The following is an 18,627-nucleotide window of genomic DNA, read 5'->3' as shown; positions in this document are numbered from 1 at the left end:
GTCATGGAACAGTAACCTCATGGGCATAGGTCAGCCACATCTGCTGATAGCCGATGTGGCCATTTCTGATCATGCTCCTGTAGTGGCAGTACTTCCACTAGTGCATCAGTGAATGTGTTGTCCACACCCAGACATAGCAGGCCATGGGGTCATGGTCCTGGGCATTCCTTTGAAGGGGGCACATCCAGCAGTCATCGGTCCCACTCAGGTAGCAGCACTCCATCTGACCTTGGGCATGGAGATGCCTGCCATGGGCATGTAGGTGCCAGGTGCAACTCTTGGCGCAGACAGTTCTCATGGTCAGGGGCAACAACAATGAGCTGCCACCTCTACCATGCATGGTTTACACCTGTCCAACATATCAAGATGTAGAGCTAGCACTAAGCTTGGCTGTGTTCATGCATAATCTCACACACTACTTTCACATGGAGGACCCCTACAGACACACATAACCTGCTTGCTTCCCTGTCTGCCTCACACAAACTTGCCAACCTTTTGCGTCAACTGAAGCCTCCTGACCCCCCCCCCCCAGCACCCTTTGCAAGTGATAACTTTGCCATATTCCTGTTTTTTCTCTTTTGTATTCAGGGATACAAAAACTTTGTTTCTAATGCACAGGGTGCATAGCTACATTAGTGCCTAAAATATCTGCATTTGAGTTGTTGAACTGATAATTGTACTTGTCAGTTATATTTGCCTAGCCAAATGATACAGTGGATAGTGTCTTCATGTCAGTACTTTCTACTGTATTCTTTTGTAAGGGTTGTGATGTCAGGAATTGCAATGTGTGTCATTACTTTATAACCTTTCTCTATAATGTTTTCCAGTGCATTCATATGGTGTAAATCATAAGACACACTATCACATTCAGATCTCAGGATTGTATGACAGCACTGATATCAAACTGATTGGAACAGTGATACAGTTTAATGCTCTGTTTTGCATGAACCTCATCAAATACATGTAGCAGCTGGACAGACCACAGGGCTTTCTCATCAAGATAACACAGGGCCTACTAACCATGACATGATGAAATGGGTAGATTAAAAGACATGTCACTGTCACCTGTCTGGTATTACATTAAATTGTAACTGTTATTCTAAGCTATTACTTTTGGTTTAAGGATTTGGGCTTCAGGCCACTTGTCTTACATTAAGAAAGTTTGTAGTCTACACTCATGTAGGAGGAGATTGTAGCCTCTGCCCTTCTGAGCTGGGAATTACTGGTTGAATGCTTATTGTGGCTGTCTTTCTAAGTGTCTTTGTTATGGTTTAAGCACTTGGGTTCCAGACCACTTATTTCACACTAAGAATGTTTGTTATCTACACTTTTCTTGGCATATTCTACTGAATTGCTGTTTTATTTAAATTGTTTGTTCTTCCATTGTGATTGCGATTTTCTGCACTTTGGATTTCTAGTACTTTTGCATTTTATAGTATAGGCTTAATTTAGACTTACTGAATCTAGACTGCTTGGTATAACTGGAGCACTAAAACCTGCCGTATTACATTATGAAGGCCCACCTGCACCCTTCTGTCATAAATGTGCAGCCAAGAATCCATCTCAGTTTGGGATTGTTGGAATAAAGTTCACTCTTGGCCTTTCCCTTTGTTTACTTTTTTAAAATAGTTTAACTTCACTTCTATTTCAGTGTCGTGTTTTGCCTGGTTTGCACTCAGTTCACTGTAGTTGCTCAGAGCTTGCACTGCTGCCCTGTGAGCTGCTCATTTGTGCACTGTGAAACATTGACACCTTTTTGTAACCCTGGCCTTCCATAGAATAGACACATTTTGCTAGTCTTACACAAAACCCTGGTCCATCTAGCCCACTCCCCACTAGTTACTATAGTACATACCTTCCATAATGGGCAGAAATGTTCCCATCATTTCTCCAGACAACCTGATGTACATGGGAATTCTGAGGCAACAGAGCAATTGCCTCATGTATACTGACAACCGGTTACTGCTAAAACAAACTAATACAACATGTGAGAGCTGTATCTATACTGTGAATTTGGAATCAATTCTCTCACGTAACAAACCAGATATCAAACATGTCAGCACACACAATTCATCTCTTGCACATAACAAGCTCATAACACATAAACCCACATATGTGGAGGTACTCACTAGAAACCTACCTAAAGATCAGAGACCTCCTAAGCGCAAACCTACTGTGCACAGTGCAGACCCAACAGAATCCACTATGCATAATACACACAGTGTCTCAGCCAATAAGCCCCTCAGGCAAAACACCTCAAAACCATATGTTGCTCATATGTGACTACATAGTGAGACATACAGACGTCCCACTCACTAGGCTGGGCAAGGTGAGGGCCACAGTCAGCTGCCTGCTAGGTGCCAAGATCCATCAGATCATGCCCACACCCAAGTCTCTTAATAACAAGTTATGACTCTGTCATAGTCCATGTTTCAATGAATGACTGGAGCTGTACCTCACTGTCCTATATGAAAGTGCTTGCCTCACCTATAGTGACCTTTTTAGACAATGTCAGAACAACTAAAGTCCCAACATAAAAGAATCCACTACAGACAAACTGAAGGTTATACTGCTTACTGCAAGGAGTGTAAATCAGAAACTGCACTCACTGGAAGACCTCCTTACCTTGGAAGATGCCCATGTATGTGCAATCACACAGACATGGTTCAAGGCAGCAGAGAGCCCCCTGGCCATGAAATCTGGATGTACCAGATGAAAGCACTTAACCTGGTTTACTGAGCTCCGCGTGCTGGCGTTTTTTAATTGAGAATAAATTTGTGACTTTCAAAGAAATTATTGGCACCCTCTGTCTCGAGTCTGGGGATCTGTTTTCTGCTATTTTTGGGTTACTAGTCGTGTGCATCATGCAAGGCTACAATGCCTTACAAACATTCAGACATCAAAATGAGTGTGAAAGAACCAAAGGCTGAAGTGTATACATCTTCAATTAAGACAAATACAGTGCAAGACAGGTCAAAGAGTACAACTCTGTAGTGCCATTTCAAGTCCAACTAACTATATGTAAAACCCCCTTACATATTATTGTTAGCTACAGGTCCACCACTATAAACTACAAGTACCACTCTGTCTACTTGTACTTATTTGAGTCACTCACTATACAGCCATGGTCATGTGTGATTTCAACTATCCTTCCAGCGATTTGGAGTCATATGTGCACAAGCACACTCACTCTAAGGTTTCTGGACTTTGTTAATACACATGCTGTACATCAGATAATCAGCACCCCCACAAGGGGCTTGAAAGTGAGAGTTAGTACTCACCAATATAGTGGTTCTCTGCACTAACTCCTGTGTATTGGTCCTCCTGGTCATGTTGGGTCACAATTCAGTTTTGTTCACATTCACAATCATACTAGACACCTCCTGAAGAGCAGAAACGATGAAATATTTATCCAAAGAAAACTATAGCCTGCTAACCAATGACATAAAGGGATGCAACCCCCCTACTACCACTGTCAACAATGATGGCTATACAAAAGTATACACAGATGAACTTATGAACACCTATACAAATGTATATAGTCAGTTGAATGTGAATATATGAAAGTAATGTCCTCACAGAAAATAATCCACCCTGGTGGGCATCAAACATAGAAATTAGCTATCTTGTAAAGTTCTATATAGCCATGTACAAACCTAAACTAGCATCAATAGCTAAAGATAATCAGGAGGCATTCTTTATCTACGTCAGAAATCTAAAAGTGAAGGGCCAGCTTTGTGCTGAACTAGTAGTGGACGGATCCACTCATACTGACCCTGAGGACATCACCAACCTACTACCAGACACTTCATCCCCCTGTCCCCCTGTCCCCCTGTCCCCAACAGACATACCCCAAAGCATACCTGTCCCCAGTCCACTACCTAGTATCTCCAAAGAGGATTTCATAACAACACCCTACATGGGCAGAAAAACAGCCTCTATGGGACCAGATAGCATCACATTCTCTTCAACCACAGTGTAAGTACTGGCTTTGTCCCATCAGAGTGGAACACAGCAATCATATTTCCCTTGCAAAAAAGAGGTCCATCAACTAACCTTAGGAACTATAGAACCCTAAATCTCACCAGCTGTATCTACCAGGTCATGCAGAGAATAATTGTGGACCTTATCAAAGACATAAGTGACCTTCAAACTGCTGTCCAGACACAATTTGTCTTTATTAAGGGTAAATCATACTTATTAAAACCTGGTGGATGACTTGATGAATGTCACCAAAGCCCTAGATTAAGCCAAAACACTACATACAGCCTATCTTAACTTAGCCAAGGCATTTGACACAATCCTCCACTCAGGTATCATTGATAAACTCACAGCTGGGAATTAACCCATGTGTCATTAGATGGGTACCCAACGGGATCACCAGCAGAACACATACAGTCAAATTTGGGGATTCCACCTCTAGCAGTGGAGCAGTTACCACTGGTGTACCACAGGGATTTGTGCTGCACCCGCCCTTACAGTTTGGAATGTATTTCTTAGATGTCCAAGGAAAAACAGATGGCCCATGGCTTACCGTGTTTCCTGATGACTGAAAACTGAGTCCCTTGAAGATGTTCACATATTAAAAAAGGTCTTGCAAAGACAAAAGATTGGTGCCAAAACCATGGACTCAAAATAAATGCTAAATAATGTGCTATCATCCCTTACAGCCAAGGGAAAGCCCCTGCACATTACAATATTAACAGTACCCCCATTAACTTAAACCCTATGGTGAGAGATTTGGGAACACAGGCTGATAACACCCTTACGTTTGATCACCATATGTCCACAGTGAAAGGAAGGCCTTCTGTGCTGCACATCTCATAAGTAAGCGCATCACATTCAAAGCAAATTATGTTATAACTCCTCTGTGCTCATCACTCAAAAGGCCACTAATACACTACAATGTTCCCTTATGTATGTACCTCACCAGACACCTGCAGAAGCTGGAGAGACCTCAGAGGTTTCTCACCAAGACAATTCAGGGCCTTCAACACATGGCCTGCATGGAGAGATGGAAGGCCCTGTCACTGTACGCTGTATATTATAGGCTGCTGAAAGGTGACTTGTGCCTGGCCTACAGAGCATTCTCAGACCTGGGTCTAATAGAAATGCTGCACATCTGCAAGTCACATGGACCAAGATTCACTCACTCTAGGAATCGTAACCTAGTCTGTGATATTAACATGACATGCTGGAGTGACAGATATTACCATTCCTCTGGAAAAAAATCCCAACTCACAAAAATTAGAGCTCCTCAATAATCCTGTTTAAGCATAACTTAGCCAGCTGGATGGGAGAACATAAATTTACCCCTGGGGTGTCACCAATGTGCCTCTTGGATAAGGGCAGTAGGTGATGATCATACACTTGCAATGCAAATAGAGACCATATAAGTTAGTCAATAAAGGAACAATGGTGTAAAAGGGCTAGTCTTATAAAGGGCAAGAACCAATAGCCTAATAACCTCCTATGAACCTAATATTATTTCTGCCTGAGATCCAGGCCAGTGTCTGATTCTGCCATGGTGGGATGGTTGTGTATACAATAATCAGATATAGCTGATAAAATCAGCACTGTCTGAGCATGTGGTAGTACATCAGCATTGTCTATTGAGCATGAAGTGATAACAGTGGCCCATCTGTTGGTGTAAAAGGATCTCTGTAATGTCACGTAACATCACACACACACACACACACACACACACACACACACACACACACACACACACACACACACACACACACTTGACTGCAGTGAGAACAGAGCCCCTACTTATCTAAGTAAACAGACTAAAGAAAGCAGCACTTTACACAAGCACCACACCACAAATCTGACTTTTACATGGCTGCAGATTAATGTATGGTAGGTGACATCAGCAGGCTATGTGGGGGAAAACAGGTTGGGAGATATGCATAGGCACATATATTCATAAGTTCATATGAGGCCAATAGCCTAAGTGTAGAGTGTGTCCTAGGAGTGTAGACACCTAGTTGTGTAAGAACACAAGTACCCTTATTGAGCATAGTTGGATGTTTGGGTTTAGCAGATCAAGGTTGTCAGCACCACTGACTGGCCTTGTCCATGAAGAACATACACCATTATATATTACACTTTGTAGTATGGATGATATATGTGTGTATAACATATTGAGCCCTCAGGGTTGTACTGGTTGTGGGGGAGTGGACAACAAATGTATGTATTGTGAATATATGGTGTATACTTAAAATGTGCCCTGAATTTCAAATGTTTCCATATGTAGTTTTATGTCATACAAAGAAATGAACAATAAACACTAATAAAAAAAGCATAATATATACAGTTCCAAAGTGCAGTGAGCAGTGGATTTGCCTGTTGGTTAAGAAAGTGTACACATATGTGAATTACTCCTGTTTGGGTATTGGTAAGTGGTGTGCAAATGTGAGCAGTATTGCTACCATCAGAAAAATAGTACTATATGGCATATAGTGTCTTTGAACCCAGGACCATGTATATGCTGTTGCCACAAGAATGTTGAGGAAACAGTTGTGTATGTTGCACTTCATTGCTGTAAACTGCAATGTCACAACAGTAAAGCAAAGATTTAATATTCTGTACTAGAACCCAATACCATCTGTACTCCAGGCTGGGTTTTCACAATGGCTAAGGGCATTAACTGGTTACTAGTCATGTCCATCTGCTTTATAGGTGGTCCAGTGTGCTTTGCACAAACCTGATAAACACAGCCATTATCAGCTTACGTTATTTGCACTATGTAGTGCATCTTGCAAAAAAGGGCAATAAAAAAGAAGATGAATAAGAAAGAAAACCTTAGTAATGGGCACTTATGAATAAAATAAGTGTCCTCTTTCACATATTAAGGTACTTTCTGGAGAAATCTATGACTATTTACTTCATTACTGCACCAAGTTAAGATATAAAAGGATATGCCTTAATATTATTATAGAATATATTCTAGGTTCAGGACTTACCTTGCAAATGCAGGAGTTGAAACAATTTTATTTCAGGCCTAGAATTTCCATGTGTTTACTCTCATGGGATGTAAGTATGCAGGAAAAAAAACAGGCTAGATGGATGCTTTCAAGGTTGCTGAATAGCTCCACCATACTGAAATCATCTGCTTATGTTGTAATTAGCAGCTATCAAAAACATCTGGTATTTTATTGAATATATGAACTCTGTTAGTGGCCATTGCTGCACCATGTGCACCTACATGCTGCTGAATGCACCAGTGCTGAGCTCACTGACACTGAAATAAGGTGAACACAAGAGAACGTATTAATTTTGTCCATGCCTGATCTATTGAGCAAACATGCAGTTCAAAAAGTAGAGGGAAGGATACAAACCCTGTAGTAGAACCCAGGACCTTCTATACTCTAGCACTACACATACACATGCTGTCACAGAAATAGTTATGTGACATGCATTGAGAAACCTGCTATTCATTCCTCCATTTCCTGTGGCTGTAAGTGCCACATTGCACAAACAAGGATGAAAATTAAAAAAATACATTTTAATGTAATAAGGATAGATAAGAAGATGACACAAAACTTGTGAATTGTGTACTCCTTACATGCACTCTTACAGTTCACAAATATACATGTACACTTCTGTGAGTGTAACCTGACACACATCGCTGATATCATTCACTTTTGCAATGCATTCAACATAAACACTCCCCAGGATTCATGAATCTCGGCGCAAGGCCGGCGTAAGGCTTGTGCCATCCGTGCGGCGTATATATGGAGTAGTCGCGCCATATGCATAGTAATGAAGGCACGCAGCCGCCACAGCCACATGTATAGGAAAAGTGCGCGAGTGCATGGGACGTAACGAAGTTGCACATGGAGGTGTGTCAATGTCGGCTGTCGATGAGCAACCTAAACTGCTGAATATTATATTCCACCTGCAATAGTAATCAGTGTCCGTGGATACTGAAATGTATGCAAAGCATGCAAGATAGTCCCTGCGAACAGAAAATGAAGAATCAAACACAAATACATGGTAGGGAATAACGGGTCCCTACCCTTGAACAAATGACATGAAAACCGTGTGCCCATAGTCCAACGTAGTGTTGATAGCTATACCATGTGGAAGTGAAACGTATAATATGTTAGCGCGCTGCCAGTAGGTACGTCCAGCCCAATGGAGAGGGTCACCAGCTGGCCCATAATGTGAGGGAGGGAACATAGCTGTGCAAATGTGTCCATAACAAAATACATGAGGAGAAATGTAAATATATGTAGTGACCGTATGTCTGAATCATATCCCACAAGGCATGTAATAGTCACATACAAAAGGTATGTCCGTATTTCACATACCAAATGTGATAGGAAAGAGCATATGCATGTAAACGAAACAGAAGGAGCATATAAACAGCCATAATAATACGGACACATGTAGGCCGAAAGCAACAGTATGATCCGTACCGTCGACTAAGATTACCACCTGTCCCACTTTGCGAGCGACAGTCCCTCTATGGGCAGATGTGTCCTGATACAAACATGTAAAAATGGCAAATGTCCAGAGAATATAGGACATAATTATTCCATAGACGTCATGTAATAGTTGCATTAAACATATTTCACTGAACGTATATTACATAAATGTCATGAAAAACAGAATAAGACACTGAAATGCTACAAGAATAAGCTTAGATATAGTCAAGAATTGTAAGTTCCATCTGCCGAACTGACCATGGGTATGTGTCGGCCTGTAAAATATGCTGTGTTAACCGCAAATGTCACACTGTGGCCAATTGAAAAGGTGGAAACACAACCGTCAACTGTGGGAAGGCATTGTCCACAACAGTCGGACATATGTAAGGAATAGTTTGGACACAGGAAAAGGTGCCATCCTACCAATGAGTACCACAGGCTGGCAAAATCTGGAAGTCAGCTGTATAATCCGAATGTGTATGTGACACAGTCGAATGGGTAGTACCCGGATATACCAACCAAGTAATGAAAGTGAAGTATGAGCGTGTACCTATGTGCGTGAGGTATAGCATGTGGATAGCAAACATGGCAGGGTAGTCCACACAACCATAAAGGTACTCGACACATGTAGGGTAGGCAATGTGTAACTCTGGCTGTGTCATGGGCCAACAACCAAAGTAGTGCTCCATGGGGTGTGATGAATTCGCGTGTGAAGGGTGGGTGGTTAATGGTAAAATCCTCAAAGGCGTTATGTGTCATATGCAGAAAAGGTGAACCGGAGGTGTACGAGGGGGCAGGGGGTGAAGTGGAAAGAAACACAACCACATGTAGAAACAGCTGCAAGACAAGCAGTCAGGCCATAGTGTAGAACACAATCCCACAAACATATGAATATGGAAATGTACGAGACAAATGTATAGATACGTCACCGTCACATACCCACAGATTGGTCCTGATGGAACTGGCCATAGCAAACGCATCACACCTGGATGCATAATGGCCTACCCAGCATACCCTCCACAACACACACCTGCCTCCATACCAGAACGTCCACCAAAGCCAGCTGTACTTGGTCCACTGGTTTGTTGCAGACACAGCTACACACAGTGAACCCTATGCATATGTAGTAGGTATTGTCACTCTAGGCAGTGTCAGGATTGTAAACCATGTATCCCCTGCATGTAAACCCCCCTGCACATTTTCGTAAAGCCACAAAAATCTTCGTTATCTGACTTGTTTTGGTCTTGTCCAATTTTTGGGATATCCCTCATGGGATAACCAACCTGTGTAAATAGTAGAATGGGTATGATGACATGATGTCCAATCCTGTAGATATCTAGACACAAGTCAGAGCGTGCAGTGGAGGTCCATGACACTGTCCAGCCCTAAGTGGACATGCATAACCTACTACCCAGGATAAAACACCTTCCCTTGACACACGTGTCCAGACACGAATAGGAGGGAGAATATAATGCACACATTTGCATAGTGGCAAACGGCAGCATGAGGGTGAGGAAGACACTGATGTAAATAGGTCAACCCTGATCAAGTGTGAGGGACACTGACTGTGTGCAGGCGTGACCGACAATACCTGTCAACCTGTGTGAGCAAGATATCTGGATAGAGCCATGAATACAAGTGAGACAAAGGTCCAAAAACAGGGACATTCTGTAAAGATAGCTCTTAGAAACACAGAATATGATAGAATAACAGTTTGCACATTGGCATTAATGTCCGGAGTATAAAGTCAGAAACCCAACTGTCTGTCAGCACGTTCCGACTGCAGTCTTTAATGCTGAGTTACTGCTGTGCCAGAACACAACAGCATATTACAGAGGTCCATGCCATACCACTCAACTGTCCTGATATTCGCAGAATGACTAGGGTTACCACCCATCCCACTTTGCGAGTAACAGTCCCTCTGTAGGCAGTTGTGTCCTGTGAAAAATATCAAGACATAGCAAATGTCCTGAGAATTTAGGACAAAGTTATTTCCTAAGTTTCTTTAATAGTTGCATAAAACAGTTATTTTGTATATGAAACTTCTATATGTTATGTGAAGTAGCATAAGCAATTCAAATGTTACTAGAATAAGCTATTATTTGTGCAAAAAAGGTTAAGTTCTGTACCATGCACGGCTGTTGGTATGCTTTGTCCTGGAAAATCTGACATTTCTACAGAACATGTCCCACTTTGGGCATTTGAAAAGGTGGCAACCCTAAGAATGACCAGAGGTTTGCCACATACTGTTGTTGTGTGCCTCCGACAATCTGCACCAGTGTGGTAAATAGCTGAGGATTGATGTCACTAAATAATGAGAAATATCCTGAGTTTAAGACTCCACATCCTTCAGAAAAAATCATGCTAATGCAAAACCTAGTATTCTATCAACGTTCTAAGCTTGTAAGAGCAGTCGTTAAAATGTGTCCCTAATTGTCCCCCCATCATGTAGGTTTTGCGCAGTTTTGGTGCTCTAAGAGGTTGAGAGGTATGGTCCGTACATATTTACAGTAACAACCCTTCACATTTGTGTAATGTACAACTGCATACCTGTAGTCACTTCATGTCCAAAATAATAATCCCTGTATGACTGTATACATTTAATAGTCAAATGTGAATGGGAACACCCCTCACCGTGGAGTATGGACTGTAACAACCCCACCCATAATATGTATTGCCAACAGAATAAGCTGCTGACAGATGCCCAAACATCTGTGTCTATAAACACAGGTAAAACTTCATAATAGGGAGAAACTCCCTGTCCATATGCTTCGTCTGACATTTGAACTCGGCCAGGGAAGTTCCGTTCACCAGGTGGACAAGCCTAAACCCAGATCACTACATGAACACCCTGACAATCAAAGACCTGTATATGCCTGGACTATATGCCTTGGTGTTCTGCATATCCTCGGAGTGATTAACAATGCATCTGTGGTCCACAGCAGTAGGCAATAGGGAATGTGTAATATGTAATACTGTGTTTTTCCCAGCAGGAGAATAGATGCCTGTGCTGTAGGTGAAGCGGTGAGGTGTATGTTGATGTAGCTAAGTACTATGGGTATGCATATCAATGAGGGAGAACACCAATAGAATAGTGGTTCTGGCATCTGGCCAATGTGAATGCAGTCCCAGTTGACCTACGACCACTGCATGACTTTCCACAAATGTGAATGACAATGTATGCCCTGTGAAAGTCAATGTGGAAGGTTAATAGACTCAAAAGACATGTGTCCCTCAGGGTGTCAGGCAGTGTCACCGATACAGTGTCCAGTCCCTCATACTCGTACGTAAGCTCTGCAACTGACGGGAAGTGCAAATACTGGCGTACACATAAGGTACATGATAGAATAATTAGTGTGGATAAGCACCTGTTGGCCTGTGTGAGGAATATAATCCTCTGGGTGTGTGTGTCTTGCAATAGGAATGTAATGGCATCTGGCCTGTGATGGCACCATATATTGTGTGTATTGGTGTAAGAAAATTGATATCCTGTATCAAAAAAATACCTTGCAACTGTACAGAGTCTCGCAGAATGTGCAGATGTATGCCTCATATGTTTGGTGTGTTCCTCTTACAATCTGTACCTGTCTGCCAAATACCTGAGAACTGACGTCATTAAATAATGACAAAAATTTGAGTTTAAGACCCCAAATCCCTCAGAAAAGTCATACTAATGCAAAACCTATTATACTGTCAACTATCTACGTTTGTAAGAGCAATATTTAAAATCTTCCCCTATTTGTCCCCCATCATGTTAGGCTTTGTACAGATGTTTTGCTCTAGGAGGTTGAGAGGTATGATCAGAAACAGATACATGTCTGAGGAAACAGCATTATCGACCGCAAGATAACTCAGAAGGTATGAAAAGCGCTGCAGTAGGAAGTTCAGTATTGGCCGCAGGTATGTGCTGACATGTCAAATGACACAGCAGTCTACATGAAGTACCTATAGGGCGTCACCTTTACCAATGATGACAGTGGGACATACCAACAGCCATGCATACACCACAAACAGACATAGCACACAGCAAAGCCTAGGCCATGATACACAAAGCCTCCAGTGTGTATGGATTGAGTGAGAGTACAGCAAGGAAAGATGACTGCCAGGCTATTCAGCAAACACCCGTAGAGCCGTGCAAGACCGCCCGTAACACGAACATTGCACGGACAATGTTGGGATTTGCAACATACCCCATTTGTATGTGAAAGCTTTGCAAATTATGTAATTACGCGATACATGAAACAGTAAGCTGTCTGTGCAAGAGCAGAGTTATGTGCAGAAATGTACCCAGATGTTAGGCGACTAACGTTCTGCACGTTGCTAAATGGAGCAATGACAGCTGCATATACAGTATGAATACAGTCGAAGAAGCATGCCAATGTCCAAGTCCAAGGCCAGTGGCAGCTTTGTCCATTGGATATCAATAAAACAGTAGTTGTCCTCCCCCAATCTCTGGTGTGGAAGCGTAGCGCAGCGCCATGTGAACGCGCGGCACTTCAAAACAAGTCATATATATATAATATACATACAAAATATAGGTTTAGTTAGATGTTAGTATGCCATGCAGATGAATGGCAAGCTGGAGACAACATGGCTACTGCGTACTGGTTGGTTCTTATGTGTGGAAGCGCTCTGTCAGAGATGTAACGAAGCATTTGTAGGCAATGGGATGCAAGTGAGGCTGAGGATAGTGAATCACAACATGTCATTCCATATGGGCCAAACATCTACAGTGTAGTGTAGGTTAAGGGGACCATTAGAGCAGAAGATAGGTGACAACATGAGTGTGTATGTATAAAACACTCTAACCTCACCAGAGCAGTGTCACATGTTTGCTGTCAGTACTCAGTGGAAGAGGCGTGTTATGAGCTATCCTAGGGAACGTCAAGAGACTGATGGTGTATGCCATGGATACCACCGATGTGACCTGCAAACCTCCCCACAGTGTGTCTGCACCCGTGCGCACCAGTAAGCCCGAGTAAGCATATGTGCGCGCGTGTTAGCCCGTGTGCACGTGTGGAGTGTGGAAGAACGAGTAAGCTTGTGTACGAATGGTGAAGCCCGTGTAATGTCGTGTATGCATTTGTAAGCATGTATACATGTGTACTACACACATCACACACGTACTGCACACTCAGACACACATGCTGCCAATACTACACACATCAGTGAAATGGCACATGGATGGAGAATACATCATCAGAATTAACAGTGCTGTAAACTATGCTACAGTGATGGTCATAGCTGCAATGTATCATGCCTGATGATATACACCTGGAGGTAACACAGTGTGTGTTAGCATGCTAACATCAATACAGTGGAATAAAGCCACCGTGTGCATCAGCACCAGGTTAGTCTGATCCTGCATCAATGTTACATATCACAGGTGGTGGCACAGGTGACATCTTATGCACAGGGTGTGGTGTTACATTACCAGAGCTGTCATTGAGCCATCCGATGTACACGTAGGTGTGTGTGTGTGTGTGTGTGTGTGTGTGTGTGTGTGTGTGTGTGTGTGTGTGTGTGTATGAGGGATAATGGTTATTGCATGGCCCAATGGTGATGCAATGGGTTTGAGTATGTGATAGCCATAGCTGTTTGTGGTAAGTGTGTGTGTCTGCATATACACAGGTACAGCATGTGTCAGCCATATACAGGTGGTTGTGGTACAGTCACAGACCATACCTGCCAGGCTGTAGAGATCCCCATTACTGGCCATGGACACCCCTCCATGCATCCAACACAACCCAGTCCTGCACCTGTCAATGTATATACATACAGTCCTGGGATCGGTACCACAACCTGTGGATAAACGTGAGTCTGTAATGTTAACCTGAGGTGCATAGAATTGTCAGTTACTACATACGGATATGAGCCATACTCACACTCCAATGTAATAACCACTGTTGACTGTTGCCGAGATGTGCATACGACCATTCAAAGGTGCTGTACTAATATTGTTTCTAATGCCCGTGTAATACCCAGCAACACAATAACCGGTCACTACACAAGTATAACCCATGATCACTACAGCACACAGTATGTGCACTATCACAGAGCCATAGCAGATGTACATACATCCAAGGTGCTCACGTACAGATAATGCAGCACATTCAAGAGTGATAATCCCAACATACATATCTATATACAATATAAGAAAGTTACTGTTTGTCGTTTTTGCATTTAAGTTACCTATAACACATTGCATTTAAGTTACCTGGCACTTGCTCACTAAAGCAATTATATAAGACAGCACTAAGAAAATAAAAGCACTACACCCTCACAAACTCCCCTTGAGTACCTTGTTCCCCATTGGCCCTTTTTTTTCAGTTATAAAGGAATTCCCAATACTATTCTAGCATGTCCAAAGGTCAGTTGTCAATCTCCTCCTCTCCAGCTGGTGAATCTGGGAATCTTGAGGCAATGTTGCAACTGCCTCATGTACACAGAGAACCCTCTCCTCCTCCCAACAAATTCTAACACATGTGAGAGATGCAACCATATAGCCATACTGGTGGCTAAGCTCTCTCAACTCAGTACTGGCGAAACCAGTCAGGAGGAGAAGGAAACCACACGCACTACAATTCCAGTCTCACATAGACCTACCACGACAGCAAACCAAACACATAAACACACAAAAACATACTCGGAGGCTCTAAATAAAAATCTGCCTAAGCAGCAGAGACCTCCAAAGCAGACACCCAAGCAACCGCTACCCCAAAACAAAACACATGCAACATATAGCTCACAAAGCCAGTGTGCCGAACAGTCACAGCCCTTAAGGCTAAACAACACACCTGATACACTAGTAATAGGTGACTCTATCGTCAGGCACACTGATGTCCCGCCCACCAGGCTGAACAAGGAGAAGGTCATGGTGAGCTGCCTGTCAGGCGCTAGGATCCGTCACATAACACAAGCACTCAGGTCACTCCAAGGCAAGTACAAATATGACTCAGTCATTGTCCATGCTGGTATGAATGACCTGAGATGTACCTCCCTGGACTACATGAAAAGAGACATAGAGGAGCTCTCTGAGCATGTAGCCCAGGCCGGTATGACCCTGACCTTGACTAGCATCTTACCCTCACCAAGAATGATGCTACAATATGAAGACAAGATGATCAATTTCAACAATTGGCTTAAGTATTGGTGTCATTCAAAGGGGATCCAATGCCTGTCAGCCTGCGATGACATGCTCGACAAGCCACGATGCTTCGCTAGGGACGGCTTGCACCTGTCAACCCTGGGCTTTCGGATATTGCCAAAGGCTCTTGCTACCCCATAGTGCCTTTTTTAGGCAAGGCTCAAAAGACAAACCCACCTCCATAGGTATCACAAGGGATAAGAAACTAAGAATAATGCTACTCAACGCCAGAAGTCTAAACCTCCAGATGCACACACTCGAAACTCTCCTTAGCATGGAGAACATCGATATCTGTGCAGTAACAGAAACCTGGTTCAAGGCTCCAGAGAGCACCCCAGCACTACCAGGTTATACCTCATACCATGCTTTTCAGCCCCAAAACTTGGACCGAACCACAAAAGGAGGAGGAGGAGTATCAATATTCGTCAAAGATACCCACACTTCCAGGTTGGTGGCACAGCACGAAGCATCAGAGACTATCCATGTGCAACTAACAATGGGTAAAACTGCCTTCCAATTTATAGCCTGCTACAAACCACCCTCCCACACCCAGGAACCCCACTCGGCCTTCCTGAGAACACTGGAAAATATGAAGCTGTCTCCAAACACCATTATATTGGGCGACTTCAACTACCCAAACATAGACTGGGAGCATTACTCTAGCTGCAACACCCTAGCCCAAAGGTTCCTAGAATTTATAAACTCAAATGCTATGGAACAACTTGTTACCACTCCCACAAGAGGGGAAAACATACCGAACCTGATCATCACCAACATGGGGACTCTATGCTCCAGACCAGAAGTGTATCCCTCACTGGTAAGATCAGACCATAAACTAATCTCACTGGATATTCACATCCCGACTCCACCCCCTGCCCTGAAAACCACAGTGAAAAACTTCTCTAAAGCAAATTTCACACTCCTCAAAACCGAGGTGAAATCCTTCAAAGCCCACGGGCCTGTGGAAAATACGGCCCAGACTGCAGAATCCTTTATAAACGCATTCTATGAACACCTTCAGGAATGCATGGATCATGCAATCCCAAATAAAACCAAGACCTAATCCTCCAAAGGCAGACGTCCTGTCTGGTGGACCCCGGCCATAAACAAACTATACAACAGAAGGAGGAAGCTACTACATGATAGAGCAAAATCCCAAAAAGGGAAGGCATCTCTGATCAGTATTAGCAAAAAACTACAGGCACTCATAAAATCATGTAAGGCGAGTTCGAGAGAAAAATTGCACAGGACACTAAGGATAATCACAAGACTTTCTTTAATTATGTTAGGAACCTGGGTGGGAATTCCCAGATATGCTCAGAACTAGTCCAAAATGACAAAAAATACAGCGAACTCACAGACATTGCCAACATCCTAGCTGACAGGTTCAGCGCAAACTTCTCCACCCCCTCCCCACCAAAAGGGCAAATATCTATCCCAGCAGAGTGCTGCCCCCCTGCATGTCAGATGCTCAGGTAAGAGCTGCCCTCTCCAAAGCAAAAAACACAGCATCAATGGGACCAGACGGTGTCCCGGGCTGCGTTCTACATGAACTCCAAGAAGAGCTAAACCCAAACATAAAACTACTGTTCAATCTCAGCCTTACTACAGGATATGTACCCAAAGAGTGGCGTACAGCAACAGTGGTCCCTCTCCACAAAGGTGGTGCCTCAACGGATCCTGGAAACTATCGTCCCATAAGCCTGACTAGCTTGGTCTGCAAAGCTATGGAAAGGATCATTATGGACCTCATAAATAAAGATATTGGGGACCTACAGACACTTTATCCTACCCAGTTCGGCTTTGTTAACGGCAGATCCTGCCTCTTAAACCTGGTTAATTTATTTGAAACAGTCACCAAGGCCATTGTCGAGGGGAAGGTGGTCCACACAGCCTACCTGGACCTCGCAAAAGCCTTAGATACAATACCCCACTCTGGCATTATAGATAAGCTCACCAGCTTAAATATAAACCCCTATGTCACTAGATGGGTTGCAAACTGGCTCAAGGACAGAACCCACATGGTTAGAATTGCTGGAGCCATGTCAGAATCCAAACCAGTTACAAGTGGCGTCCCACAAGGCACTGTCCTGGGACCTCTCTTGTTCGGTATATATTTCTCGGAGGTACAGGCCAACACGGAAGGACTGTGGCTGACCAAGTTCGCAGATGACTGCAAACTGGGCGCCATAATCGACTCTCCAGCCGACACAAGCATCCTCCAAAAGGGCCTCATAGAAACAAACAACTGGTGCCAGAGCCATGGCCTCAAGCTAAATGCCAAAAAGTGTATAGTCATCCCCTTTGGCAAAAACAAAGTGCCCACAAATTACCACATAGGTGGTAATCCATTAAGTACAGAAGAAGTAATTAGGAACCTGGGGACCCAAGTTGATAGCAATCTCTCATTTGACAACCACTTGTCCAAAGTGGTTAGAAAAACATTTTATATAGCCCACCTAATCATGAAGGGATTCACATGTAGATCAGGGGAGGTCATCGTGCCTCTTTACTCATCCCTCATCAGGCCCATAATTGAGTACAATGCCCCTTTTGAGATGTACCTTACCAGACACCTGCAGCAACTGGAAAGACCCCAAAAGTACCTCACCAAGAGGATCAAAGGGCTCAAACAGATGCCATATGCTGCCCGGTTAAAGAAACACCAGCTCTACTCAGTAGCATACCGCCTGCTCAGAGGCGATCTGTGCCTGACATATAAAGTCATGTCCAACCCGGAATTAATGGACATGCTGCACCTCAGAAAATCTAAATCCCATCGAGCTACACGCTCGAGAGACTTGAACCTCAGCACTGAAATAAATAGGACATGCTGGAGGGACAGATTCATAACCCAGAGGCTCCCTTCACTCTGGAATAAAATCCCAGTCCAGGTTAGGCAGAGTCCCTCATTGACTCTCTTCAAGAGGAATCTTGATGAGTGGATGGGAGATCGTAGGTTTATCCCGGGTATCACTTCTGTGTCACTGTTAGATAGAGGCACAGTATACTAACCTTGAAAAAGGGCATAGCAATAGATAG

Source organism: Protopterus annectens, chromosome 3.part0 (genome assembly GCF_019279795.1).
Source record: "Protopterus annectens isolate FY-2018-M chromosome 3.part0, PAN1.0, whole genome shotgun sequence".
Taxonomy (NCBI): domain Eukaryota; kingdom Metazoa; phylum Chordata; order Ceratodontiformes; family Protopteridae; genus Protopterus; species Protopterus annectens.
Note: the sequence above shows the minus strand (reverse complement) of the source record.